This window comes from Zonotrichia albicollis, chromosome 1, assembly GCF_047830755.1.
Source record: "Zonotrichia albicollis isolate bZonAlb1 chromosome 1, bZonAlb1.hap1, whole genome shotgun sequence".
NCBI classification, from domain to species: Eukaryota; Metazoa; Chordata; class Aves; order Passeriformes; family Passerellidae; genus Zonotrichia; species Zonotrichia albicollis.
In genome coordinates, this window is record NC_133819.1 from 16,460,119 (window position 1) to 16,486,993 (window position 26,875).

The 26,875-nt window shown below is 41.7% G+C and overlaps 1 long non-coding RNA gene across 2 annotated transcripts in view; it reads left to right on the plus strand.

Annotated features, from left to right (window-relative positions):
• The first annotated feature begins 102 nt into the window (after positions 1 to 102).
• Positions 103 to 26,875, plus strand: part of LOC141728132 (uncharacterized) — a 46,848-nt gene continuing 20,075 nt past the window's right edge. The window contains exons 1-4 of one of the 2 annotated variants that reach the window (XR_012578845.1): positions 103 to 411; positions 11,849 to 11,993; positions 17,713 to 17,881; positions 18,177 to 20,153. This is a non-coding gene — a long non-coding RNA (uncharacterized LOC141728132). Of the gene's footprint in view, positions 412 to 1,187; positions 1,297 to 2,193; positions 2,296 to 11,848; positions 11,994 to 17,712; positions 17,882 to 18,176; positions 20,154 to 26,875 lie in introns of those variants that run through there. The other variant, XR_012578844.1, reaches the window with a different exon arrangement.

Below are 26,875 nucleotides of genomic sequence, written 5' to 3' on the forward strand. Positions count from 1 at the left end.
ACAGGGAACTACAGGCTTCAAAGGGTTATAGACTCTAAAGCAAAACTAAATTAATTATTAACTTGTAAAAGAGATTGATTAGTTCCAGGGCAAAAGTTGATATTATAATAATCTCTAATTTAGGAAGCACATAATATTATTATTCTCTCAGGTCTCACAATGAAATCCTCCTTCCTAATCCATTAATACACTCGGCAGCTCTTCTTCAGGATAGAAATGTACTTGTCAATACAAAAAAATAGTGTCTGACTGAGGGGCTGCAACATGATGAAAAGAGTTTGCATGGATTCTACATCCTTATTTTCACTAAAGCTAAAGGGTGACTTTTTCAGCTGCTCAAACCCAGCACAGGAGCCCAGGGAATGTGCCACAGGCTGCAGAAGCCTCTCTGAGACCCTGCTGCCATCAAAGGTGGGTACTTTTTCTTTTTTCCCACTCACAGCTACTTGCCCCCACTGCCTCCTGACCATGAGCAGTGGGAAAGCTCCAAGTCCTGATTGAAAATAAACTGCAGAAGGAAGGGTTCTCTCAGAACACCAGGCTGCTCTCCCTTCCCTGTGACTGCATTACATGGGCAGAGCTGGCACAGGTGCAGGGCAGGAGCATGAAACCAAAGGGTGTGAGGAGGTCTCCCCACAATTTTAGGTCCACTTGAGTCACTCTTACAGTCCCTACTCAGTATGAATTTAGGTTATTTCAGGTTATACAAAACCAGGAAATTGATAAACTTTATGTCTATAAGAAAATATCTTCATTTCTATAGCAGTCTACTATTAAGGTAGCTTGCATTTCTCCATGTTAGTTATGCCAACAAAGGAGGGAAAAAAGGACTTTTTATCTCTACCAATTTTCTTTAGTTTTTGTTTAACTTTATTTCTGAGAAAACTTGTGAAAATATTTATACAAGCAAATAGGTACCACAAAGACCTATCTTGATTCATAAACAGAACCTCTAAGTCAGAATCTGGCTTGTAACAAAGGATATAGCCATCTGCTTTGAGTACCACTGTTATAGATTCTGCAGACAACTGATGAAACCAACCTCTTTTAATGGAAGATATTAACTTCAAGGGTAATTTCAGTCTTGGAATTCCACCCACCAACACTGTGGAAACAGGATACAAAATTGCAAACATTACATCATCAAAATTATATTGCCTAATTATTCCCTCGTGTACATGGAACAGGAACTAGCAGCTTTGGATAGTGGTTGACATCTTCTCCAGACATCACATCCACTGCTGGGCTCACTGTGGTGCCCTGGGAGTTCATAACAAGCAGATCATGTGTCCACAGGTGATACAATCTTCCCTTGCTTTCAAATTACTCGGGGGTTATATACAACCCTAAGCTTGTTGTCTCTTTTAATTTTTCCTGAGTGGTGATGTGGAGATTGATACAATTCAAATCAAAACAGGATTGTTTCAGGAAAGAAAGAAAAGTTTTTATAAAAATTGTTTTAAGACTGATAAAATCTGATGACCTGGTAAGAACACATACTGCTTACCACTGTGAACTCGATCATTAACTATTGTTTTGCTAAAAGATGTCAGAAGAAGAATTTTGCATTGAATATTTAAATATTTCAAGTTTAGGAGGCACACAGAATTCAGAAAATTTGAACTAATAAGCCTCTGTAAAAGATCACAGATTCTTTTCTGCTACAGAGGCACTAGAAAATTATTAAAAGTAGAGAAATTGCTTGAACTTTTTGAACCCTAGTGGGAAAAAATTGAATAATTGTCATCTTCCGGTAGTGTTGCATTTTATTTATGGTTTTTAGTGCTTTTGGACTTTGTGCTTTTCTTCCAAAGTTGGTTTAACATGTATGTTGATCATGACACAGATGAGATGTCTGAAATGAGACATGGCCTGTAAATAAATTCTTAGTAAGCAATCAAGGGTTGAATGGCCTTTTTCCATAGTTCTTTTAGTTTCCTTACAGGTTAAATACAACACAAGATATTTCAGTGAAAATGCATGAAATTTTTCTCTTAATTCTGTAAAGTCGGTGCTACATCCTTTTATCCAAAACATTATAATGTACTTTTTTCTACCCTATCTTTTAAAATTGTGACTTTTAGTCCTACTTCCTGAACCTTTCACTGTATAAACAGTTTCATCCTTTTTTTTTGTTTGTTTTACATGCCTCATTTGAAACCCGGGTGCCTGGCACATCCCCTTCCATCACAGCAAGGGGTGGAGAAACCTGACCATGGACTGTCTGTGTACTCAGCATTCCATCTAGTGAAAAACAGAACATGATAGTTCATAAATTGTTTCCTGTGACCTAAACTGAGCTGTCTGAAGTCTGCTCTTTGGGATTGCATTATAATTGCTGTCTAGAAACTTCTTTCCTGGTTGCTGCCTCTCAGCCCTGGCAAAAACCCCATCTCCTGACAAGAGTCCTTCCAGCAGAGAAACACCTAAGAGTTTCACCTTTTGCTCTCAACCTCATGCTGAGCACAGGAGGCTGGAGGAGGCTGCTGAGGGGCAATAAGAAGTCCGTGTCCTTGTCCCTGCAGTTCTCCCATTGGCTGGCATCTGGGAAACATCAGAGCATTGCTTCATGACACACTGGTGCAATGCTGAAATGCAGCCATGTAAGTCTAGCCCTGTGTAATGTAGTTCATCTCCTTTTGTCTGCAACTCGAGGTAGACTCCTGCAAACATGGGATACTCACAGTGTAAGTACAGATAACCTCTGAACTCATTTGCCAGGACATGTGCCTGGTTCCACACTGGCACAAGTTTGGAGTCAATTTACTGATGCTAAGGAGTTACTAAAGAGCAGCTGAAGAGGCTGCTGGACAGCCACAGGATCTTTCTGCTCCCATGTGGAGGTTACACTTACCTGTATGCATTGGGGCTTACCAAAAAACCTGAAATGCCAGAGTCCAGATGGCTAATTGTCCTCTGCTGCAATCTCAGCCTGTGTTTCCATAGATCAAATCTTTCCTCTTTATTAAGCATTCAACCCTATGGGCAAAAATTCCAAACGTTCTTTATGCTCATGCTGGGCCCTCTGCCTTATGGAAATTCATGATGCATTATGGAATTACTAGCAGAAATCATCCAGAATCAACAGGAATGACAGGTGAAACTCACAGTTTCCCTTGTTTTACTGCTCTCCTATGATCTCTGCTTGCTTAGATAATAAGCATTGCTATTGATCTCTTGCTGGATAGCATGGAGAAAGTACTCTTGGAGCTGTCAGTTTCTAGCGATGTATTTGAGAGTCTGCCAAAATTTTGCAAATAGAGCAAACTTACCGAGTTTGGGGTTTGTACTGTTTTTCTCAGTGGTACCTCTCCCTACGCCATCAGCAGCAGGAATAGTAGGAAAATTGTAATGAAAATACTAGGAAACTGCACATTGACTGGACACTAGTCTGGAAATAATTTCTAGCTCACCTGCCTTTTATGTTATTCTGCGTTTGAGGTACCCAGCTGGCAGCAAAGGGCTCTGCTGTTGAGCTGGCAGGAGCAGCATGGCTGACGACAGTGGGGCACTGGCACTGTGCTGCAGTGGGTGCCAAATTCACCTCTGCAGCACCCACTGGTGGGGCCCCCTCATTGCTCAGATAATTCCGGTTACCAGATAAACTTTGCCAGGTTCTTCTCCCTGCAGAAAGGAACTAGCCAATTTGAGGTGTGTGCACTGAGTACCTTTACTCCAGGTTTTCCTTCTTGCTATCTGTCTGGAAACTCAACAAGTACAATGACAAGGCATAAGACTTTTTGTAGGATTGGAAATTCAAAGGCCTGTCCCTAGGAGTCTCTGCTCTCCAAACCTCATAACCTGTGTGGGAAGAAGCTGATCACAGCACCTGCACTCTGCAGGCTGTAAAGCAAGTGCCATGAATGCAGGAAGGTGCTGTCTGAGCATGTTTTCAGTCGAGGCTGTCTGTATCCTCATGAGTCCCAGGACTTTGCTCAGTATCTCCCATTGGGCCACGGATGTCATTTGTAAGATTATTTGAGGATAAGGCTTTTTACACTCAATTCCCTGTCCTTCTCTGCTGAGTTGGACACTAGTCCAACTATTAAACAGGCAATCTGAAAATGTCTCATTACCACAACCCTTAATATATTTTCATTATAAAGTAATGAAGAGAAGAGGAACATATGTGCCATTTTGTGTCATCCATGACAAACTGAGAGAGGAAACACATGGCTGGGTCATTAAGGACTCTTGCTTTCTTTGAGAAGCAGTGTCCTAAAGAGCTCTTTCCTGCACGATCTCCTTTGATCCATCTCCCCAGCTACATTTTGGTGGGAAGAGTTCACTATGGCTGACTGAAAGAAATGAAGAGAAGTCTATGGAAAAGAAAAGCTAGACAGAATTTTCACAGTCCTTTTTAAAGTAACACCTCCATTATATACTTTCAACATTGAAAGGCTATTTAGTGGCTCAATTCTGCTCAAAACATCAACATCCAGGTAGCACCAAAAAAAAAAAAAAGTTTTAACCATAAACAGCAGTCATATATTGTAATATTTACCATCATATATCATCACATTACCTCTTAAGATCAAATTAATAAAAAGTCTAGGAGCATCCTAGAAATTCTTTTCCCACAGTATCAGGAAAATTGCTACTAGATGTGTTCTCCAGAAGGGTCTACAGACTACCTGCTCCAGTATGTGATACACAAACAGTGCTTCCCAGAGGAGGCTTCTCTGTCAGAGTGCCCAGCTGAGGGGTTAGGGCTGATTTTGCCTTCTGCTGTACCCTTTGTGTCAAAGATGTTCTGGTAAGGAATGGGTTCCTGCTGATACCAGTCTGTCCCAGTGCCCTTGACAGCTTTGGCAGCTCACTGATGTCAGCTTTAAAATGTGACATGAGGATGATTCTGTGAATTCTCCAGCCTGTTCCAATGCAAACAGGTGGCTTCACAGCAGCCAGAGATCTGGTTTTGTCCTGGCTTTCTCTTAGCATGAGAGAGCCCTCATGTGGTGTGGACTTGTGCAGCCTTTCCTTTCATGACTTCAGTTCTTCACGAAGGCATCCTGAATATCCACTTTTTCCAGAAGGAACAATCTGCCAGGCCCCTGCATTGCTGTTGGTAGAGATAAGAGGCATGGCAGTCCCTAGCAGCTTACTGAAAGGTTTGAGTGTGCTCTGATACAGCCCTGAGAGTGCCACAGACTGATCCCAACCATGCAGCAGCACTTAAGTGGGAGCTGTCATCTGGTCAGCGTCACCTCGGTGATCCCTGTGGGCCCCTTCCAGCTCAATATTCTGCGTGATTCTGTGATCATACCTTGGTGCAGTGTTGGACACAGAGGGTGAGCACATGGGCAGCCCTTGCCCAGCAGCAGCTGGAAATGCATCTCCTGAGCCAGGAAAGTTGTGGTGGCCTTAATGTGCTTTGAAAGAGCACCATTAAACACCTATTGCCTTGCCAGCTAATGGCATAGTAAGACTGCAGGGTCGTTCAACACAGCAAAACTAAGCTGAATAAATCCTCTGCCACCCACCTAGGAGAGCTGAGGAGTTTTTGTTTTTTTTTTTTTTTGAGGTATGCCCCAAAGAAGTTGTAAAATAAAGCATCTGTGGAAAGGTATATCAGATTTACTCATGATCAACCTGCTTTGATGCAGCAACAAGTTACATGAATTTTTGATTGTAGCAGACACTAATCAAGCCTCAACACTCCCAATTTCTTGCAGACTTTGTAATCAACTTGTAGAAATAGCCAGCTCTGTACCCTTGGCTTTCTCAGGCAACATATGGAATTCCAAAAAAAGAGAATGTTGCTGATAAAATCTAAAGCATGATGAACTTGGAACATTCTGTGCAAATATTTGTAGATAAAAAGATATTGATGTGCAGCAGGAAAAAATGCTTTGTACTCAATAATAATTTTTAAATAATAATAAAAGCAGCATTGATACACAAAAGAAAATCACACCCTTTTTTGTTTTTTTTTTTTTTTTTAAATACACCAGCATGTTTATCCTTTAAATAGTTTTTGATATTGATCCAGAGAAGATCAAGGGATCAAGATATTGAATCAATTCTGTACTGACAGTCTTTCTTTTATCATTAAAAATAGTTAATCTGCTTTTCATAGGAACTACTTATATCTGTATTTCAGGGTTTTGGGGTTTTTTTCACTATTTCAGCTCCCCTATAAGTCAACTTCATTTAACCAATATCACTGATAATCTGTTAGTTCTACAGCAGGCCATGGTGTCTTTTCAGAAATAGCAGGATACTGCACAATTCTGTTTTGGATGTACCACTATGAAGAAAAGGTCTAAACCCAATGAAACCTTTGTGTATTTTAGTGTCTGCCCATAGCTCCTATAGCTATCATAATTTTTTGATCTTGTAAGAAACAGCTGATGCAATAATATTTAAATAAATTAGATGGGGAATATATTGATGCAGTCTGACTCTTAAAAAATATGTGAAAATTGTCCTGGAATTGTGTACAGTACCAAGGTTTTTGTTGTTTTCCAAGTGGGGACCAAATGTAAGATGCAATATATGTTCTTCCAGTCTCTGACTGAATCTGAATTTTGTCTGTAACAATTGAACAAATGCCTTTTGGGATGTCTATAGAAGAACAACTCAATTTTCTGACACTGTAAGGCAATATTCACAAACCTTTGGGATTGTAGGAATATATCATTTTCAAGCAGGACCATTTAAATCCTAGAAGTTCAGAGAGCTGTGAAGCAGAAACAAGTGGGCAGAATTTGCCCTGTCAGTACAGTCAGTTGATCCAGCACCATAAAAGCTCATTTCTTTACACTGACTTCAGAGGATGACTAGCAGAGATATTGGTACCTACAGCAGAAGTGTTACATCAAATCCATCCCCTGCACTCACTGCTTGGCCACACAGGCCAGGTAGGGCCGAGCACAGCCGTGTGATGTGAACTGAGTTGAACATCACCCGGGCCAGCCTCTCCCTGTCTGTGTCTGTGGCCCAAAGAGGGGACGAGGCAGCCTCTGAGTGCAGCCACAAGACTGACAGAAAGGCAGTTGTTCTGCTGGTATTTTGTGATTCTGAACCTGACACTGCAGATGGAAAAGTTGAGCACTGCAGCTCTGGTCCTGCAGCAGTTGGTTACCCTCATCAAACACACTTGCTTCATCTAGAATGGAAATTTCATGGCAATCTCAGGGAACAAAGGGCCCTCAGATTTCATTGTTGTCCACTTTCTTCCTGAGTGCTTTGTGGTTGTATATTAAATAGAAAGAAGAAACAGTGACACCAGGATGTGGATGGAAGCTGCTGTATAAAGAAAAACGTCGCTTCGTTTAAATAGTCACACAAAGAAAGGGAAGGGAGGACTTGAAAGCACCCAGGATGCACTGTATGTAGAATAATGGCAGGAAGAAAAGCCAAAGCTATTAAATTATGTTTTGTCTGTCCTCGATGTTAAAAATTGTTATTATTCAGCACAGCCCAGTCCATGTTTGTTTTGTTTTAATGTCTGGAATACTTTGCATTTCACCCTAATAATCCACTCTGTTCTAAATGTTTATACAGCATGATTTACTAGAATGTGGATGTGTAATTATAGTGATGATTAGACAAAACATATTTGACAAGAAAGGAAAACAGTAGTTAATAATGTTTTCCATCTGTTTGGTAAAACCTCACTTAAAAAGAAAGAGCCCCTTAGCATATAGCAGGGTCCAAGGCAACACCTATGTGAGTACATGACAGCGGTAAAAATGCCTAATGAATTCATTCTGATCATTGCTCACACATTTTTGAAAGCACTACCATCTGTTTTATACATAAATATTACAGTAATTAATGTCAGCACATGTTTATATTATATCATTTCCAGAGTCTTATTTTAGAGTTAAGGCCTTTTTTTCTTTTCAGGCAGAATAGCAGCATATTTTAAGTTATTGGCAGGAAATGCAATGCTATTAGGATAAAATGAGTGAATTTCAGTAATGGCTCGCATCTTTATTGGAAAACTTTAGAGCATTTAATGCTTCTGCTCCTCATTAAAGGATAAATACTGGGTCAGTGCCTACTCATGGAAAGCCCAAAAGAAACTTAAGCACTGCTGAATGAGGTAAAACTATAGCGGAAAATACCATGAAACCTCTGAGCTCCTGAAATTGGTATTTTAAGTCCCTGTGGCAGCCTCCTGATGACTGGGCATTGAGGATTTATTAATGCCTGGCATTGGGCACTCTGGGTCCAGATTAGCAAATGAGCCAGGTTTAAATTAAGTTGATGGGTTAGCTCTGGTAGGGTTACATCCCTCCAGAGCCCTATTGTTTCTTGCTGTTTATAAGGTTCTGGTGTTGGTATTGTCACCAATGCCTCATTAACATTGCAAGAAAGTAAAATACTTGAATAAAAATATTTCTGCTCTCCCATCCAGAATGATAGCAATGGTGTCCACAATAGTGCAAGGCAAAAATATTCATCTGATTCTCATTTATGGCTTCTGCTTACATGGTGTGCAAGTCACAGATGTGGTGAAAAACCAACTGAAGTCAATTTAAAGAATTCTGTTGAGTTCTTTGGGCTTCAAATGAGGATTTATCTTTACCTGTGTTCCAAGAAAAATATGTTCCAGATGCACAAAAAAAATTGAATGACAGTCTTGAAACATAACTGTTCACTGTGTTCATTGTATCAATAACTTTCTCTCCTTTCCAGTGAAATAGAGTCACAGCTGAACTTTTCTTGTTCTGTTGCCAATACTCCATGCACCTGTACAGGGATCTGCTATTTGAAAATCTTTGCCTGGTGACTGACATTGGTGAAGTTTATTTCTGATATTATTTCCGTTATATCTCTTTTTCTACATTGCATGTTGCTAGTTTTACCTTTCATTTGAGTATTGATACTGCACTCTAGCATGTCTTATTAGTATCTTAACTTTATTTGGCTTTTATCTTATTCTATTCTTTACTTTATTTTATTTTAACAAGAGTTGCAGCAGATGCTGCAGTTGTCGAATCTAGTTGAGATTTAAGCATCTCTGGAGAGACTTAAATCTTCTAACACTATTCAGTACAATCTGAGCCGCCAGTAGATTTTCCTGGATGTCTTCCATCCTGGATTCCACTTAAGCAAGGTTCCTAAGTATCCATCTAAGTTTCCAACCAAGTAATTGCTGCTAAGGATTGCTACTTCTTGCAAAGAAAGCTACTCCATGTTTATTTCCATTACAAATAAATAACTGGAAAGGACAAATGATTGAAGACTAAAAAGGGAATGAGAAATAAATAGCAGCCCTATCTACCTGCAGAATGAAAGAGTTTCCCTCTGAATATCAGTGGCCTAATAGCTAAAACTTCAGAGAATCATAGGATATCCTGAGTTGGAAGGGATCCATCAGGATCACCAAGTCCAGCTCCTGGCTCTCTGCAGGACACCCCAAAAATCACACCATGCACCTGAAAGCATTGTCCAAAGGCTTCTGGAACTCCCCCTTGGTGCTGGGGAGCCTGTTACAGTGCCCAACAGCTCTCTGGGTGAAGAAACTTTTTCCAGATATCCAGCCTAAGCCTCTCTGACTCAGCTTCATGCCTGTTCCTCATGTTCTGTCACTGGTCACAAGAGTAAAGAGATCAATGCCTGACCCTCTGCTTCCCCTTCTGAGGATGTTGAGGACCACACTGAGGTCTCCCCTCAGTCTCTGCTCCAGGCTGAAAAGACAAATTGACCTCAGCCACTCCTCATACAGATTCCCCACCAGACCCTTCACCATCCTTGGGGGCCTTCTTTGGACACTCTCTAACTGCTCAATGTCCTTTTGATACTGTGGCACCCAGACCTGCCCCCAGCACTCGAGGTGAGGCTGCCCCAGTGCAGAGCAGAGCAGGACAATCCCTCCCTTGCCCTGCTGGCCATGCTGTGCCTGATGCCCCCCAGGACAGGGTTGGCCCTCCTGGCCCCAGGGCACTGCTGGCTCAGGTTCAGCTTGCCATGGACCAGGACCCCCAGGTCCCCTTCTGTGGCACAGCTCTCCAGCTTTCATTGCCCAGTCTCTACATCCAGGGTTGCCCCATTCCAGGGGCAAAATCCAGCACTTTCCCTTGTTAGAGTTTCAGAAAATTTGCTTGTATCACAACCGTGAGTCTCCTGCAAAGTTCTGCTCAAGATTTAAACTGCTGCCAGTTATGACAGGTGTTCATCTCTGGAATTATGAAAGAAGTTTTTAAATACTTAAACATTCATGTACTTCTTCTGGCTTTCTATGTCTCCTTCTTTCAGAGGATGCTGAAGGACGAAATATTAAATGTTGTACGGTAGCCCCAAGAGTTAGGAGCACCCAAGAGTTAGGAGCACCCAAGAGTTAGGAGCACCCAAGAGTTAGGAGCACAGTGGCTGCCTAACAATGATCCATTTTGAATGTGAGCTGAGAGATGGAAATTGAAAAGGGTCTAACAAACCACTGAAACAACTGGGGGGTTTGATTGGGTAGAAGGCAATGACATGTGTGGCTCTTGGCCACACTGTTGTGTTGACGCCACAAAAGTAGTTTAAGCTCTCTGATGACTGCAAGCAGTGAGAGTCTCAATTTTATGTTTTATTTAAAATATAATGAGTGCCTTCCTCAGAAAAGGCCTCTCAGTATAGAATTGGGATGCTCATTCAGTCACTCTGTTGGTAGAGCCCAAGCTAGCACATCACCCATGCCATTGCCTAAACTTGTTCTCTAGAGATTTTTCCAGCCACTCAGTAACTTGGATTAATTCTGCCTATTCTGCCTACATAGAGACTGCCTGTAATGTCCCTTGGTAACAAAGGCAGTATATTCTGCTGCTGATATCAAGCAGTGTGCATGCAAAATGTATTACAGTAATCAAAGAAAATGTTATGGCTATGTTCTGCAAACACAACACTAGTATGTGCAAATGGAAAAACTGGTACAGCCTTTGGCTCTCCTATGTTACACACATAAAATATAAAACAGATTAGCTTTTCTGACTGTATAATTCTGAGCATCTCTAATATATGAAAAAAAGATAAAAAGAAGACAAAACAATGGATGTACTCAAATAGTACAGAATAATGGATTATTTCTATATGTGTTTACACATATGTTATATTTCAATAACTAAATACAAACATATTAGTCAGGAAAGCAGAGCCTGGGGGAGAAAATCCAATATTACACTAACCTGTCTGCTTCTATTTCAACATTTAATTTCACTCTCTAATAAAGATGTGAGATTGGGTTCCCATTAAACAGAAAAGTCTTAATTATGAAAAACACAAAATTCAGCCCAAAGGAATAGTTGTTCAGTTAGTTCATTTTTCAAAGAATGACTAAAGAATGATCCAGTAGCTTCAGGTTAGCATTACCAGCTCTGCCTGTATCACAGCTGCTCCCTGCTCTTTTCTGGGTAGGGTATGGCTGTGGGCCTGTTGCTGGTACATTTCTGGGTAACTGTGTTGATTAAGTGTAACAGCACCCTGGAAGAATAAATAGGACATATGATAGTGTCTAAAGACAGCAAATCCACAGGACTACTGATAGAAAGGGTATTCACTTGAGTGTTTTACCCTTAAGCCCCTGCTGAACTCACTGAAATAGGTTTTCTTGTGAACACAGCAGAAAGAGCCCAGCAAATTGCTGAGCACAGCAAATCACAAGGACATGCTGTAAGCAGGTGAGAGGCTGCCAGAAGCAAGGCAGGCAGAGAGGGGTGATTTGGAGCAGGGCACAGCCCACAGCCTTTAGGGAATTGAAGTCTGCTGGAGATCAGGATGGCAGGTGCACACATATGTGATATAAAACTCTGCTACTCAAAATCCTTCCCTCTCAGGTGTTATTGTGCTGATATTGTCAATACAAAGTAATGCTTCAAATAGAGAAATCCGTTCCTCCCTCTGTTCCTCACAGTTCCTGCCCAACTGAAAGGAGGAAGAGGACCGAAACCAAAGGCACTGCAGCATAAACCAAGGGTGAGAGGAGAGCAGAAATCTCTCCAGCTGTAAGGAGTGCAATCCCCTCTCCAGCAGGTGGTCACCTGAGCCCAGGCTGCCTGGTAGGTCCCACTGCACAGGTATTCCCAGGGGTCTGGAGCAAATGAGGAGCTTTTCAGGCAGGAAAGGCAGGCACAGAGTAGGGACTACTTAAACTTTAACCAGGTAGACTGAGTTCAAGTCTCTTGAACTCTGGAGTGTTAAACAAACGTACCAAAGGATGGCTGAAGAGACTTAGAAAACAACAGAGTTGTTTCTGAACATGTGTAAGCATGTTGCACTTATTTCTCAAAAAATACGAGTCCTACTAAATTCATGCTCTCCCTATCTCAGCTATCACTGACCTACTATCTGCTACAAAAGTTTATTAATTTACTGGATCTCTTTACTCTCATCTTCCCTGATGCAAGAGGAAACTCAGTATTCAGCAAGAGTTAGTATGTGTCTAGTATTTGAACTGGTCCAAATGGAATGTGCAACACCCACCTCACAACCTATGGGTGGTTTTTTGTCAGCAGTTTCATCCAAAGGATAAGAAGGCAAAAAAATTATCCAATCCTCCTCCTCCCCCACCAAAAAAAAAAAAAAATCCAAAAAAACCACACCAAACCCCCCCAAAAACCCAAAAAACACCACAATCAAAAATCAAACCAAACAAACAAAACAAAAACAACTATAAAACCAAACGAACCAATCAAAAAAAACCCAAACAAACATAAACAAGCAAACAGCCCCCCCCCACCACAAAAAAAAAAAAAAAACAAAACAAAAACAAAAGCCAAAACCAATGCCTGAAAAAAAACCCAAACAAACCCAAAGCCTTCTTTAGAGAAGGCATGTCCTAGAGATTGTAGCGAGTGTTCCTGGAGCCTGTTTTCCCAGAAGGATGGATAGTAAATAATTTAAGCCATCAAGGGAAGAGGCCAACTAAATCTGTCTGGATGGTAATACTCATATTAGAAAGCCAAGAAACCATAGAAGCTTGTGATTAAACACTTGATAAGTAATTTGTAGCCTTCATTATTAAAACAGACTTTGAAATGGCACTTTTCAAAAGCTGTTTTTATGGTAAATTATTTTTAGACTGTACCCTGTAAATTTTAATTTATTTTCAGGCTGTTGCTTCTCCATCAGTGAAGATACCTCATCAGCAGAACACACATTCTTTTAGTTCTCAGAATTAGAGCATCCAAAAAAAAAAAAAGATTTAGATTTCAGTTGTTAGCAGTGCATGCATTTTTTCCTCTTTTACATTTTCCAGTTTTTCATATGAAGAGTTAGTATTCTTCTACTCAGATCCATTTCTTCTGCTAGGAGTATAAGACTTAAGATAAAAGGGCTCAGTATATTTTCATTTTCTGCAAATCACTTTGTTAAAAAGACTTGACTCTGACACATGACTTCAAACAGAGACATTCAAGCAATTTGTAGGAATTATAATGAGAGATACACATGAATTTCAAGAAGAAAATGTGCATTACAAATTCACAGTTTTGGTTCAGTGGTGCTCTGAGTATCCAGAAATAGCAGAGAGATCTTTGTACCCTGTGAGTTATGCAAACACCATGTACCTGCTCTAACCTCAGACACAACATACAATACCCTATTTTAAAAGTGACTAATATTATTTAAAATAAAAATAGGGCTTTTGAACAGATTAAGAGTATTAATGCTATCATTTTTTAACTAACTGGTTGCTTTGTTTGATTTTCCATTATTTTTACAGGCATTCTGCCAATAAATCACTAGAAATACAAAAGAGGCACACTAGAAACTGTACTACTATGCATCTATTTTGCCACTGTGTAGCAAATAGGTATAATCCATCATCTCCAATACCCCTTTCAATAGAGTCCTTCACATTTCAAATCATTTAATATTCAAGCGACAGTCTAATTTTTCCTTTGATAGCCAAGATGTTTTCAAAGGTAAGGTTTTTTCCCCCCAGTAGCACTTTCTGGGTTCTCTACTAAACTAGCCTTTAGATCCAAAATGCCTTCCCTTTTTTGGCCAGCTTGAGGAATGTTGGAAAGATCTGGAAAAGACATTTTCACTTTTTAGGTCTGTCCCAAAAATCTTCACAATCTTCCTGTCATTTCCTTTTTCAATCCATCTCACACTGGATCTTCATCAAATGCCTGAAAATATTTGGGTAAAATGTTTTGTCAATGGCAACCTCAAGACAGCAGATTGTGGGCTGAGTCTTGTTTTTCCTCCTGTCAGGTTCTATTAATGAAAAAAGAGTGTTTTTACTAGCAATGGGCCATGTATGGCTTATTTAGTGAAGCTGGGTGCCATCATCCTTAGTGGGAAGAGCATGGAATAATCTCAGGATATTACTGCATGTTGAAATAATGTCAGTACTCCTGCATTGCAGTCTCCCTACTAGACTGTATGAATAATGCAAACCCCACTGCTTAGTACTAGGATAAACGAAGAGGGAAGAGCAAAAACAATTTAACAATGAAATATAATTTAATCATTCAACAACACAGTTCATTTCACCACTTCAGCTCTCTCAGAGGCCCATAAATTGACCTGTTTCAAGCCTTCTGAGCAGGTTTATGCCAAGAAGAAAGCTGAGCCTGAATCTATTGTTCTAAACCTCTTTTCATAGTGTGGGATGGTTTAATCAAGTGTGTTTGTAACTGTGCCAGTGGTATGACTGCTTTGAAATGTTACATGTGTCTAACACTCGTGGTTCAACACGGATACCCAGGGGATGTATAGTGCTAAATACTTGTCATTCTCTAAAGGAAAAGCAGACAAATTCAGGACAGTATGTGCTTCCCGTCTGTGCCTTGGAGTGAAGCTGTTTTTCTCTATTAGCCACCAGCTTTCCTGTGCTTAATAATGCAATACATTTTGCTGTTCTTCACTTAGGCATGGTGATGATTGCAGCAAACAAGAATTCAGTAAAAAAGGAGGCATTCACATTTGCTGCTGTGGTATTTCATGTAGCCTGCCTGCATATTTGTCGTGCTGCTGTCTAATGGGGATTTCACGAGGCAGCTCTTTCTAAATACTCTCCTGGAAAAATCCCACGTATCCTGTTTGTCAAGACCATTTCCTTTCTGCATCTGTACAGCGTCGGGGACCCAACCTCAGCAATTGATGTTGATAGAGCAGCACAGTGTATAGTATTGATATAATATCCATTCAGCCCAAGAATCCATATGCTTCTCACAAAGAGGCAGACAAAGGAAAGCACTGGGAATTGGTTTTGAAGTTACATAAGTGATCTGACAAAAGCTTTACTGAATAAATAGCCCCTTTCAAGAAGGATGAGCTTGCAGTGCTTCTATTATCAGAAAGCAATGTATTCAAGAGGGCAAGAAGTTCAGCAGCACCAGAAAAAAAATTTGAAAAGAAAAACAGGAATGGAAAATATTGCTGGTTGCCATGTGGAATAGTATTACTTTGAAGACTGACACATTTTTACCTCGCACTTGTAAGCTAGAAGCTTTAGATTTAATTTTAGAGTTTCCATTTTGAATTCCATACTGTCTGTTAAAAAAAAAAAGAAAAAAAAAAAAGAAAACAACAACAACAAAAAACCCCACAAGCCAACAAACCAAATCCTTCCCCTAAAATAAAACTTAATGTTATAGGAACTCAGGGTCCTCATAACTCCTCCACAGATATTACAGTATTCTTCCTAATATTTGTGTGCTATCATCCCTTCCCTCACGTCATCAATAAGCAGGCTCTTACCTATTAAATTATAGCACACTTAAAAGGAATCACTATAAATATGTTTTATATTAACCAAGCACTTCACACATTGCCTGAGCAAGAGCTTCACAGCAGGATCTGCTCAAGGTTTTACACCACCCTTGGCAAGCAAGAAATCGCTGACCTTTTAACCAGCCATAGCTGGTTCCCCAGGGCCCAGTTTTTCCCCCAAACCCACCCTCGGTATCGCAGGTGCCTGTGACACAGCCCTTGAAGCGGCTTTCAGCGCCGCAGAACCACGGGATCATTTCAGCTGGCAGGGAGACGCCTCTGAGACCATCAAGCGGCAGCTAGAGCGGCAGCCAAACGTGCTCCCAGCCCTGTCAGCGGGGATCACGATCCCCAGCGTGGCCGCCACTCAGCCCGGCGCAAGAGCCCCTCCCCGTGCACGCTCCGGTGCCAGTGCCGGTGTCGGTATCTGTACCCGGCCCCTCCCGGCCCCTTCCCGGCCCCTTCCCGGCCCTTCCCGGCCGCCGCCGCCTCCTGCCGGCAGCGGGAACACGGCCTGCGCACGCCCCCTGCTGTGCACTGCCGGTACTGCAGCGCAACTGCTTGCGCCGCGGGAGCGCCGGGAATGCGCCCAGATTGCGCCCAGAATGAGCTTGGATTGAATCCGGATTGAGTCCGAATTGCGCCAGGAATGCGCCCGGATTGCGCCCGGATTACGCTGGGAATGAGCCCGGATTGCACTGGGAATGCACCGGGAACGAGCCCAAATTGAACCCGGACTGAGCCCAGATTGCGCCGGGAATGAGCCCGGATTGCGCTGGGATTGAGCCCAGATTGCCCCAGGAAGGCGAGCGTAGATTCAGGGCATATTGTCGGAAAGAGCTCTCCGTTTTTAAGTGGGCAAACTCCCTGTTAGAGGACTGTATATACGGGGTCATTGTATACGGTATTTTCATGCCCGGAGAAGGGTGACGTCAGTTGGGAAGGGTTTGGAGCACAAATCTGCTGAGGAACAGCTGATGGAGCTGGGGAGGTTCAGCCTGGAGAAAAGGAGGCTCGGGGGGGGGACCCGATTTATCGCTCTCTACAGCTGCCTGAAAGGAGGGTGCTGCACCTGCGGATCGGCCTCTTCTCCCAGGTAAAGAGCAATAGGACAAGAGGAGGTTTAGATTGGATATCAGGAAAAATGTCTTCACTGAAAGCGTGGTTGGGAGCTGGAGCAGGCTACCCGTGGAAGTGATGGAATCACCATTCCTGGAGGTGTACAAAGGCAGGGAGATGTGGCACCTGGGGACAGTGTTAGTGGTGAGCATGGCAGTGCTGGGTTCATGGTTGAACTCAATGATCTCAGAGGTCTTTTCCAACCTCAGTGATTCTGTTCTCTAACACTGGACCACCCACCGGATAGATGTGGATTTAAAGACCTGATTTGAAACCTGTCCATTTCCAGTCCCAGCACCACCAGAAACAATATTAAAAGTCATTATTCAGAATTTAGCTTTCTGTTATTCATGTCTTTGTTTTGACTTTCAAGAATTCAGTGTAAGTACTAGAAAATTATTTGGTTCCAAAAATTGAAATTCACGTGTATTCTTTACAATTAAAAACTCAGCCCCATAAGAAAAAAGTGAAGCAAAAAATTATGTCTTCATGTATATGTGATAAAAGCGTGAATAATATCTACTTGAAATTCACAACTAATGGTTGTTTAATAAACTATAACCTGTGTCATAGAGGTGTTGAAGCATTAACTTGCAAGTTCAAAAATTAGTATCAGATTTGGAAACTTCTACTGCACCCTTAATGAGAACATATTCAAAGTGCTTGAAGGAAATACAAATATTTAAAACATTGTCCACCTCATGCTCTTTCTTTCCATGTCTTCTGACTGCTTCTATTTTCAGAATAAATATGAACTCTCTCTCTCTATATATGTGTTTCTGAAATCTCCAATTAAGGAAACCTCCCTGTTGCCATTCCTTTTCCAGTACCAGAAACAGAGACAATAGATCCTACTCCATCCTGTTCCATACCCTTTCCACCCTCTCCTCACAGCAGCTAATATGGACACTCACAAAGCATTTTTTTGCCTTGCAGATTTGACCAGACACTTGAAAAGAGCAAGAGAAAAAAGGGGGAAGAAGGTAACAGTGTTCAGGAAGGGCACCAGTGAGGACTCTGGAAATGGAATCATTCTCCTCCCCAGCAAGAAAGTAAAGGGAAGCCTTAGCCTTTCACAGCTCTTTTTTGATATGCATTTTGGAAGGTAATTTAGAATAAACTAAATTACTAAATTGGGGCCCAAAAGGAAGGCCCACCTGTGATATCTCCAGTGCTGTAGTCTGGCAGACGTTCAGAAAAGCACCTGCAAGGAAGCAGTTCCTGCAGGCAATCAAGCTGAATGCATTGCCAGAGGCACTGCTGTTTCCTTTCTCAGTAGGCAGATGAGAATGGGGATCACAACTTCCTCCTAAGATCTCAAAGTGGGGAATTAAGTGAAGCCTGGTTGGATAAATTATTTTACTTTAATGCATACTTCTGATTACTTATGTCCCTCTCAGCTCTGCCTCCTGATTTTGAATTCAAAGATGTGATAGTGGCAATGTTTGAGGTGCCACAGTCAGCAACCTGTGCAAGTGAGCAACAAATGGCACCTTTATCAGGTGATTTAGGAAGGCAGGGTGATGGAGATGTCTGAAGCAGAGAACTATTCCTGTTTTCAGAATTTCAGATCTTTGTGTGGCTCTGAGAATTCCTTTTCAGCTGCCTGAAAATTGCCATTTTACAATGAAAAAGCAACTTAGGCCTTCCAGCTTGTAAATTTGGTGACTAATTTAATCCCAGAAGTCACTATACAATTTAGCTAACTGGAGAATGGTAGGAAAATTGCAAAACAAAAATCCTTTTGACTTTGAGAGCATGAGTCATAAGGGAGAGCCAGGAATTATGAGAAGAGAATCTGAAGGAGATTGGTTATAGAAGAAAAAGGACATGAAGGTAATCTGAGAAGAAACTACCATCTAATGCCACCTTCCACAAAGACAGGTTTTAAATGAAAATAAACACATGATGTTCAATTAGGACTCTCCGCTAAGTCCTGCCAAACAACCAGTTTCTTCTCTGAGAAGACTATGATAGCTTTTCCTCAAACAGCTAAAAGAAAGCCCAGAAAATTTGCCACTGATGATTTTAAACATTTAATCACTTAAAGATAGTCTATAGTCATTGTTTAATTCAGCCTCCTGTTCATTCCTCTTGGAACAGGAACAGTTTTGTTTAGTGTTGAGAGCCTTAATATAACTGCTGAGGTGACTTTAGCCTCAAGGAAGTCAGGTCATTTGAGCTTAATTCAAAATTTAACAAACAGCAAAGGAGTCAGAATGATACACGAAGGTAAATGGGATTGGACAGTTCTCTGCTTCTAGGTCCTGGGACTTTGCTAAATCATAGAACACTTAAAAGATGGCACATGTTTTTCTTTAAGTATTATAACTCTGCTGTTGAAGATATCAGCCAAAGAAACCTGCATATTAACCATAACAACGAGTTATGTATATTTTCCTGGGGGTTAAAGTTTTCCTATCTTCCCTGTCCCTTCATTGTATATTACTGCTAATTAGTCTTATCAGAACATGGGCTTGAAAGTGATAACCCCCCTCAGAGAGGAATAGACAATTTATTTGCTTGCTTCTCTCCTACCACCCACACCTCCCAATGGCTTGCATTTCTGTGTGCATGCCAAATGGAAATCTGAAAGGGTAGAATTTACAGGTATAAATCACGTCTCTGTTCACATGGTGTTCCAACATGGGAATATCTGCTAGTGTAAATGCCTATGTAGGCATATGAAGAGAACAGTGGTTTTTAAATCTGGCCCGAGAAGCTGGCCCTTCAACCTTCTCTGTCATTCCTTTTGAGACCAGCAAAGAGAAACTGCTCTTAGAAGATTAGTAAATGTTAGTTGCTGCATGCCTCCAGAATTTTTGCTGTCTTTAGACGAAGAGTTCGAATGTCTTTTTTCCATATAAAAGAATGAGCAGCCAATGGGCTGAGAAATAACAGCTCTCTATGTACAGGAGTCGGTAGGAGAGAGAGCAGAATACCTTACTTGATGTGTTTTCACAGGCACTTTGTAAGCATCACCAAGGGATGCTTACAAAGCATAATCAAGTAAAAGTATTACTTTTATTATTATTTTCTGATTAATTGTAATGGCAAGAAGCCAGGCATTGCCATGACTGGTGCCCAAACTGTGAATTCTCCCTGATGCCAGGAAAAACTCCTGTGGATTTGGGTCAAGTCCTGTGATGGGATTTATGCCTGCAGTTAAGCTAGCCATTCTATTTATATTTCTATTTCATTTTCTATATTTCTATTAATCACGGGCTATGGCAAGCTGTTTATGGACTCTGTCATCCAACCATGCTACTGTGGCTTAGGCCTTGAAGTGTTTTGCTGCTTGTGACTGCTGAGGAGAAATGTATTGCAAAATCCTCAGATGATCATCTCACAGGAGCATTTCCTCATCACATACACTGGTACTGAACTGACTACATCTGGTTTAATTTGCACTTCCAGCAACCCTGGTACAAAGCTACATGAGGACAAAAGACTCTTGACTTAATTTAAGGGGATTTATTTTTTTTTAAGTAACTTTAATTAAGTCAAGATAGGAAATTCTTACTCCTAAATGAATGTTCATGCATAAACTTGCACTGAAGTATGTGCAGCTGTGGAGGAAAAACAGATCCAGTTACTCTTGGAAAATAGCTCAAGACAGTGTCAGAAGCCCACTTCTCACACCTTTGCTAACAATCTTCATGAGCCTTGCTTTCCTAGTGTAGGAGCATTCTGGGGGGACGTCAGGCACTGTGGCATGGAATGGGAGGAGACATTTGAATACAGGGAAGCTGAGCTGTTTCTGTGGCTGCTGTTCTCAGCATCCCCCTGCACCCAGCTGAACCTCTCTGTGCCAGCCTGGGGCACTGGCTCTGGGGGGATTTCAGCTCACAGTGTGGCTCCCATGGCGCTGATGTGCCCTGTCTCAGCTGTCACCTGGAGCTCATGCAAGTTCATGCACCGAATTAGCTGGAATGCCTTTGGGATACAATTCTCGAGAGACTCTGTCCTGCCAGTAGACTGGATTATCTGAGAAATATCTCCTTAGTTGGCAGCAAAGTGCATTTATTTCATCGGCTTAGTGCGATCAGGATCTGTCAGCTTTGAGAGATCTGCTCTGCAAATAAATGACTTAGGCACCAAGAACCAGGCAGGGAAAAGCCAGAAGTCATTGTCCCAAAACGTTTGCTCTTCTCACAGTAAATCTCACAAAGAATTGAGTGTTCCTGTCAGGGAGAGACAGATGTGTGTGTATTTCTAACACTGTTCTTGTGCCTGATTACGCCCAAGTGTGCAAAGCAGCTCAGCAACATGCTAAAAGAAGGATGAACTGAAAGCTTTGCAAGGATGTATCTTCCCTGTCTCTTGCCCTTTGGCATGTAGAAGCACAGGCAGACTCTCAGTGAGGCTGAATGAAGGATTAAATGGTTTTGCCAGTACAAACATACATCTCTAAGTCGTTTCTGGCTTAGAGCCCAAGTCCTTTTGGCATGACTGAAAACATTACTTACAAATTTACCGCTGTGTTTGGAAAGCTGAGAGTTGTAGCTTTTGAGAGGTATTGGCACAGTGCTTAACAACAGCAGAGCCCTTAAAAATATGGCAGGATTAGGACTGACAATAACAAGAAGCCAGAAGACTACTCAATCCACACAGGCTTATGTGAGGAAAATTTTAAGAAGCAACTGGTTAAAAGTGTTTCTTACAGAGTCATTTTAAAGCCTGAAGGATGAGACAAGAATGGATGTTTCCTCCTTGTGCCGGACCCAGCAGCCTCAAGCAGACAGCAGCATGTTCATTCCTTGATGAGCTGATGTGGAAAGTTCTCTGATTTCAGTTTAACTTGGCAGTGATTTAGGTCCTTTCCTTCAAAACAGAAGAATCAAAGCCATTAACTGGATATTTAAGGTCATGATGCACTCCTCTTTCTATCTGAAACTAGACTTCTGTCCTCACCAAAGCAAATTCCAAGTATTTCCATGACCATCAGAAGATAGGATGTTTAGAAGTTTTCCATGCATGTCTTCCTTCTGTTTTCGTGTGTGAACTGACTACAGGGAGAAACGAGTGGTTTCTCTTTTTTTCTCATGTATTGCTGGAAGTCAGGAAGTGTTTTGCTCTGCTTTTCAGAAAATGAGGAAATTCTAAAAATTTCACCTTGTCGTTGGGTAAAAGTAGACAGGTCCTCTCCCACTTTTTTTTTTTCTTTTTTGTAGTCTGCTTTACAGTTTAAAAATATTGATTTCTGTTGCTTTTGCTAAATGTGCCGTAAGTGTATTTGTTACTTTGAAATGTCAGGATGAACATCTGGTTTTGGTGCTCATTAGTCAGCCAAGTTGGGAATCTCTGAATATTTTGCCAAAACATTAACCCAGCTCTGAATTTATAACTAATATCAGGAAAATCACTAGGGGAATGTGTAAGCATGTGTAGACTGTGTAACAGTCAAGGTCAATTCGTACATGATAATTTTTACTTTATTAATTTTATCAATGTGGTTCACAGCTGCTTTCAGTTCATAGGAAAATATTTATATCAATGAGCAGCTTTAAAAATATGCAGCTCAAATTATTTTATAATGAATGTACATCAGTGAAATAATTTTGGGAAATAGAAACGTATTTTGGAACTGAGTCATGAACAAGTGATAGATATGAAACAAACCAAATTGCCTCAAAGTTTTAAGACACCAAAAAGAGATCTTCAGACCTTCAAAAGAGCCACATAAAGAAAGAACCAAAGTATTCCATTAGAACAGACAGAAAGACAGCAGAGGGAAGTACCAAGAAGCAGTGCAATGCATCAGGAAAGGCTTTCTTCACTCTAAGTGTAATGAAGCACTGAAGCAGGTTACTTAAGGGTGCTGTGGAATTGTCATTGCTGGAATATTTCAAGGATCAAGCTAAACAATTGTTTGCCAGGAAAGGTTTTGGGAGACTACATCCTGCTTTCGATTATCTCTTAGCATGTTTTCTTTGATCAATATGATGGACAGACATAAAATCCTTAAACAATTCTCTCCTAGCTTCCTACACACTGTCCAGAGCTAACTGCTTTTCCTTTAAGGTTTCATAGCTGTAAACTTCTGACAGGTTTCAGTATTGTTTTTGCCTCCCTGGTTTTGATGTTTCCAACTCAAGCCAGCATTTCAATATTCACTTTTCATCTGACTGCTGTGGTCATGACTGTTACCACAAACTTGAGCCAGCAGATAAAGTGCTGCCAAGGCTTCAGCAACAAATAAACATGGCAATTGAAAACAGCAAATAAGCCTTATGGAAAGAAAACAGGGAAAAAGAGAAACCAAGCAGGCTGCTGGCTGCTGAAAATTTTCAGGAACTGTTTCCTGGAGCTGGTATCTCATCGTCCTCCTGTCCAGCTGACAGACTCCCAGGCCGGTTCTGGTGCAAGGGAGAGGTGCAGAACTGTCAGGCCATGGCAGGAGCCAAGCGAGGAACGTGGCAGGGACAGCTCACCCAGCATGGCCTGGCCTCTGTGGGAAATGAACTTGAATGACTAAAAATGTTTTATGTGGTATCTGTCCCCTGCAGCCCACTGCTCAGCTCCCAGGGAGAAAGGAGGAACGCCTGGGGAGAGCTGGGTAACATGGTGAGATTGAAGGCACTCATGGGGCCAGAAATGAAGACTCTGAGGGTTTAAAGACTTTAAGCCACTGCAGTAGTGCAGAGATCTCCTGTGGTCAGTGGAAACAAGGCACCCTGGAGATGGGGCACGATGGGCAGAGGGCTTCCTGCTGCACTTGGCCCTGCCCAGCTGCACAGCTCAGGGGTGTCAGCCTCATGAAGTGCTCACAGGCAGGAGGCAACACTGCTGAGCAATGGCTCTGGGACTGGGAACTCCCCACAGAAAAGAATGGAGAAGCTTGCTGCCTTTAGAATACCAACACAGCTCCATGCCATGACCAACTGAGCTGTGTCCCTTAAGTTTCATAGGGCAGACCCCATCACATCAAGCTACCCTTTGCCTAAAACATCCCAGTTTGCTTCTTCTCAGCCACTGTTCATATTGTCAAGTCTAGCCAGGCCATAAGTTTGTGGTACACACTGGTGCCCAAACTGTGAATTCTCCCTGATCCCAGGAAAAACTTTTGAAAATCTGACCCAGGATTTGGATCAAGTCCTGTGATGGAATTTGTGTCTGAAGTTAAACTAGCCATTGTATTTCTAGTTCTAGTTCTATTTCTATTTCATTCTCTGTATTTCTATTAATCACAGGCCATGGCAAGCTCTTTATGGATTCGGCACTTGTACACTCTATATAAAGGAGTAGGTAGCAGAGAGAGCAGAATACCTTACTTGATGTGTTTTTACAGGCACTTTGTAAGCATCACCAATATGACTTTTATAATTATTTTATGATAAACTGTAATGGTAAGAAGCCAGACATTGCCATGAGTTTCTTGTGATCAAATGGGTACTGGGGAACCAGCACTGGGACACTGAGGCAAGTGATTCAGGAAAAGAGCAAACAGTGTACAGATGGGCTGCCAGTCGGGATTACACACCAGATCAAAGGTTTGTGATATCCAGCGTCAGTGCATGAGGAGTAGTAATCCTTATTTTCTGCAGAGTGTCTGTTACATATCACATAACCTTGAGGATGTGTTTAGTCACTTTTTTCCCTCCTATTTCTGTGCTATTGCTTGCCTAAAACCAACACAGCCTCATTTTTTAATGCATTGCTCAGTGACCTCCTCTGCAGAAGCAGTAACCCCAGCCAGTAAGGAATCCACTTCTATTTGCTTAAATTCAGGGGGTTTTCCTATAGTTTCTAGTAGTGGAGTCAAGCTATGGAACACACCTCAGACATTTAAAAGATGAAGACAGAGATTTCTTCTGCTGAGCACTAAAACCAAAATCACCAAAAAACCTGACATTTCTGTGGGCAGGTAACTTGGCAAGTCTAGAAAGAGCAATTGATTTCTTGCATTCAGTTGCTCAGATGTGTTTTCTATTGCCAGTTTGAGACATTTGTTTTGGTAGTGGCACTACACAATCCCCCATTTCTCCATTCTTTTCACATTAGACCCTCTCTGTGATGGCCAGCTCCAAATCCTTCCCTACCAGATAATTGACTCTTTTAGCCTCATGTGACTCCAAGATACTTGCTCTTCTGAAGCACATACTATCCTGGGCAGGGCACAGTTCTCTTACAGCTGAAACCCCTGAAGCCACTAGTTGTCACTCTACATGAATCTCTGACATTGCAGCTGCAGGGCTTGGAGTGTCAGTCATGCATAAGGAGTATAACTTTGACATATTTATGTGGTTGATTTACTTATACTCAGATCAACATCTGTCTTCCACTGCACTTTGTCCTAAACTGGAAGCTTAACTCACAGGGAATTGAAAGGAGTCCTCAGTTTAAGAGAAAAGCATGGCTCTATTCCAGATTATGCATCTCCTTCAATTAGCCTCTGAACCATACTAATCCCAAACTGCTTGCTTGGGATTACCAGAAACAGTACTCTGCATGATAAAATCCATGGTCTCCTCTATATTTTGTCTGCCAGACTTCAGTCTGTCATAACAAATTGGGGGAGTACATTCTAGGAAATACACAATTGATATGCACTGCAAATGATGTGACTGGGAGATTACTGGCTGCAGAGGGGAACGTATGTGGCCCGAAGTTTAGAATCCGACTAGCTGAGGGCGAAAGGCCGACGCCCCTCTGCAATTCCTGGCCAGCACCCTTCGGCGTCTGATGGCCTCGAGCTGTGCTGGCTGCGGACTGGCGTACCTCGCTGGTATAGGAGAGGAACGGAGCTGACCATTTCCCGGGGGTTAAACATCGGTTTATTGAAGGTGATGCCGCATCCAAACACCGGGAAACCATCCGGGAAAAAGTTCCGATCATAGGGGGTGAAAACAGGATTATAAAGCAGGGGGGTGGGTACAGGCGGAGCCAATCGAGAAAGGTGAGGGGATGAACTTCACAGAACTGACACTCCATGGAGACCAATAATCAAAAGGTAAAGGAGGTGTCCTGGGACCCCAGCCAACCACCATCTCCAGAGAGGAGAAGGTTCTCGAAACCTGGGAGGAGGAAGGGAGTGATTGACTGGACAGGGAGGAAACAACTTTCACTTATAAGGGAAACCAGGGGAGGAGCAATTACATATCGGCAACTATGAATAGCGGTTGCTATAGCAACTTAGCTGGCAGGCTAACGGTGGCGGGAAAGAAGGGGGAACGAAACCATTTTACACATAATAGGGGAGAACAATACATAAATTGGGGGAATAACACAAGAAACTTAACAACACACTACCACAACTGGCCTCAAAGACTTTCTAGAGTACAGCTCTTGCAATCCACTTCATGTTTTTTTCTAGGATAAGATTTCTTTTTTTGGCGAGTGATAAACTTTGCATTGAGGGTGCTAGCCTTTGAAAAAAACTACCCATGAAAATTATACAAGAATAGGTCAGGTCTATCTTCCAGAGTCACATGCTGTTGTCAAAATCGTCAAAATCAACACTGCAGATGTAAAAAGAGCAGCCTGTCTGGTCTGTGAGGTGTGTCAGCTATTCTTATCTCTGCTAGGGATTTGAGTTGTTTCTCTACAGTTTCTCTGGTTAACTGGTTTATCTGATAACCAGTTCTGAACAGATGAAATCCCTTTTATGCTCACACTGGGAACACACAGATGAAGAACCATGTGAACACTTTATTGCATTTTTAGAGTGGGAAACCTGAATAGCAGCAAATATCTGCTATCTTTCATCTGAATATCATTTGACCAGGGAGTGTTTTCACTAAAATCCAGGATCAAGACTTGTTCCAGGCTTAAATCCTGACTACATTGTCCATACACGTCACTGGCAGCACCAAGCTCAGTAATCCTGGAGGGACTCCAGTTCCTCCTGAATAAGGATATTTATATTCTTATTCCATTTTTTTTTAAGACGGTATTCTGAGCTCAGAATTGATTTAGTCTGTCCTGATAGATATTGTCCACAGACACTGTGAACAGGATTTAGCTTCTCAGGAGAGCAGGTGTGAGTTTTAGGTCTATCTAAAGGCCTCCTCCAACTCAAACTATTCTTTTATACATTTCCTGGAAACTCCTTAAAAGTTTCCTTCCACTTTGGACAAAGGAGATGTAAAAAGATATA